Raw genomic sequence first — 3,462 nt, 5'->3', positions numbered from 1 at the left:
GGCACCTACTCTTCCCATTGCCTCATTCTCTTGCCTCCCTACTTCCATGATCTGTGATTTTAATTTTATACTGTCAAATTGGATAGTGTTTATGTCTTTGTTCTGTAACCACAACTGTCTTCTTTGCTGAGTCTACAGGTTGGCTTTCAGATTCGAAAAGTCAGATGCCTGGGTGGTTCAGTGGTTGAGCGTCTGCCTTTGGCTCAGGTCATGATCCTGGGATATGGTCCCACATCGGGCTCCCTGTGAGAAGCCTGCTTCTCCCTCTGCCTGTGTCTTTGCCTCTCTCTGTGTGTCTCTCATGAACAAATAAATTTTTAAAAAGTTGAAAAGTCAATAAATATTGCTCATATGATTAAGACTATATAAACTTTATTACCTGCACAACCAAGCAGTGTACAATGGTTACATTTTCTTTCTTGGGATCCTTTGACTTCTCTTGTATTCAATTATTTTTAGAGGCACCCGACTAGCTCAGTCTTGAGGTCATGAGTTCAAGCCCCATGGTGGGTGTAGTTTACTTACAAGAATAAAATAAAATAAAATAAAATAAAATAAAATAAAATAAAATAAAATAAAATAAAATAAAATAGGGGCACCAGGGTGGCTCAGTTGGTTAAGCATCTGACTCTTGATTTCAGCTCAGGGTCAGGATCTTGGGCTCTGAGCTCAGCATGGAGTCTGCCTGAGATTCTCTCTCTCCCTCTTCCTCCACTCCCAACCCTGCTTGCACTCCCTCTCTCAAATAAATAAATTAAATCTTTTTTAAAATAAAATATTTTGGGGGATCCCTGGGTAGCTCAGCGGTTTCGCACCTGCCTTTGGCCCAGGGTGCGATCCTGGAGTCCCGGAATCGAGTCCCGCGTCAGGCTCCCGGCATGGAGCCTGCTTCTCTCTCTGCCTGTGTCTCTGCCTCTCTCTTTCTCTATGTCTATCATAAATAAATAAATAAAAATAAATCTTTAAAAAAATAAAAATAAAATATTTTAAAAAGCAAATAAGGGATCCCTGGGTGGCGCAGCGGTTTGGCGCCTGCCTTTGGCCCAGGGCGTGATCCTGGAGACCCGGCGCGATCCTGGAGACCCAGGATCGAATCCCACATCAGGCTCCCGGTGCATGGAGCCTGCTTCTCCCTCTGCCTGTGTCTCTGCCTCTCTCTCTCTCTCTCTCTCTCTCTCTCTCTGTGACTATCATAAAAATAAATAAATAAAATAAAAAGCAAATAAAAATCAACTGTTTCTACTTAATGATGTCTGAAAAGTCTTCCATTTTTTACAATGACTCTATGGTAATTCAAGTCTGTAGATTTAAATTTTTGATTTTTTGACTATTATAAAAGTTTAACAAAAAAAGTTTAACATGAAAACACACATGACTTTATTTTTATATTGCAGTAAAAACAGGTACTATATGGAGAGAGGACATGTGGAAGCAGTTGATTTCTTCTAATGAACACACCCATTGTTTATACTCATTCCAAGGCTCCTAACATGATGATACTATTTCCTCATATTACCACTATTTCAATATGGTTCTTTTTCCCACTAGTTGCCATCTCCACACATTCATCTATCACAAGATTCAAAAACAAGATTAAACCCCTGTAATATTCCTTGGACATGTTGGCCACCACTTAACTTCAATGATAATTTCTTGCCCATAAGTTTTTCAACTTGGGTGAGCTTTGCTCATGGTGTCTACTGAGTAAGCTTAAATATGCCTCCAAATGGAATTTGATTTACATTTTTAAAATTAAATTAAAATTTTTATTGTGGTAAAGCACATGTAACATAACATTTGCCATCTTGTCCATTTCCAAGTGTTTAATTCAGTGGCATTAAGTACATTCATACTGTTCTGCAACCGTCACCAACCATCTACAGAACTTTCCCATCATTCTGTACTAAACCTCTGTACCTACTAACAACTCCCCATTTGCCTCTCCCCAGCCCTTGGTAACTACTGTTCTACTCCGTCTCTATGAATTTGACTATTTCAAGAACCTCACATAAATGGAATCATATGAAAGGGAGCAAAATACATGATCCCAAAATATGTCAATTTGGCATGTGGATTATTTTGAACTGAAGGCAATCACCTGCATACTCAAGAAAAATTTCTCTCTCTTAAGTACTTAAACTACTTAAATTAATTTAGTAACAGTCTTGGCCTAGAAAGAGAGCTCTTACCAAAGGTAACTTTTTTAATTGAAAGATTAATCTGTACAGCAGGGCAATCACCTAATTCCCTAATACCTGCTCTTCTTATGGTCCTGTGAATTATACTCCTCCCCCCTCCCCCCCTGAGCCCCAGGCTCCCATCCCATTTCTTAGCTTAGGATGGCATTTAAGCCTCAACTGACTGACTAGTCTTTGGACTCTAATGGTCTTTGTGGAGTCCGCATATGTATGAAATTAAATGTTTTTCTTCTATTAATCTGTCTTATGTCAATTTAGCAGCCAAGGGTAGAGGAAAGATTTTTCCTTCCCAATAGTCAGCACAGGTGGCAGGATGAACCATTGACTGGACACTGCTTGCTTTGAAGCTGCTGCAGCAGAGAGCTCCTGGGATCTCTGATAAGCACTAGCAGAAGGCAAGAATTGTTACTTCAGTCTCCCACATCTCTGCCCACAGCTACTGGTAGAAGTATGAGTGGTGACTCTTTTTCTCCCCTCTTTTTTCTTTTTTAAAATTTAGGTAAGTGGGAGAAAATATTTGTGCAACTAGTTCCTTGGATTTATTGACTCGGCTAAAGAATTGTTAGGAGTACTCTTGATTTTTGTTGATCATTTTCCTCCTAGAGATGGTCACTGTTTTCCTTTGTCTCTATTGTGTCATTTGTCATGAGGAAGAAAACCATTGGGAAGGATGCAGGTGTAAGGCCTGTGAGCCTGCTGTTTGACCTGGCCTCACAGCACAGTGAGTCCATGGTTTTCACCAGACCAATGTTCGCTTAGACAAACTCTGCTGTGGGCATGGTCTAGCACATTATGGCTATTAGAGCAAATGCTACCTAACTCAAAGACTCTTGTGTTAGGATAAGTTAGTCACAGAACAGATTGGACTGACCATAGGTTAGCTGCCAACCGCAAAAAACATTTCTGTGTAATGAGGCACACTGTAAACCACCACACAATCCCCACCCCTGGGGCACATATCCCTCCTACTTGTTAGTTTGGCTGAGAGACACTTTTAGCTTAGCTAAAGCTGTTGATATACGTATAAGAAAACCCGAATATGGTTTCTCTTTTGCCCTGTTCTGTGTTTTGAGGGCTTGGCTTTATGAATAGTGAGAATATTCTCTCAGGTCTCTGCCAACTGGAGGACGCATGTACAGGTGTGCATTCAGGGGATAACCACTGCCTGTGGATTTGATAAGCAGAATTCTCCTTGTCCAACTGTACCAGCTTTCAAGGGAATTTATCATAAGGGGTCCTGGTCCATGAGGGGCCTTTGTTGTCT

At 40.6% G+C, this 3,462-nt stretch overlaps 1 pseudogene; it reads right to left on the bottom strand.

Annotated features, from left to right (window-relative positions):
- Nucleotides 1-355: 355 nt before the first annotated feature.
- On the bottom strand, nt 356-1,692 carry LOC140609728 (small nuclear ribonucleoprotein G pseudogene; annotated as a pseudogene).
- Between the last annotated feature and the right edge of the window lie 1,770 nt (nt 1,693-3,462).

This window comes from Canis lupus, chromosome 19 (assembly GCF_048164855.1).
Source record: "Canis lupus baileyi chromosome 19, mCanLup2.hap1, whole genome shotgun sequence".
NCBI classification, from domain to species: Eukaryota; Metazoa; Chordata; class Mammalia; order Carnivora; family Canidae; genus Canis; species Canis lupus.
Note: the sequence above shows the minus strand (reverse complement) of the source record. Positions and strands in the feature narration are given on the sequence as shown.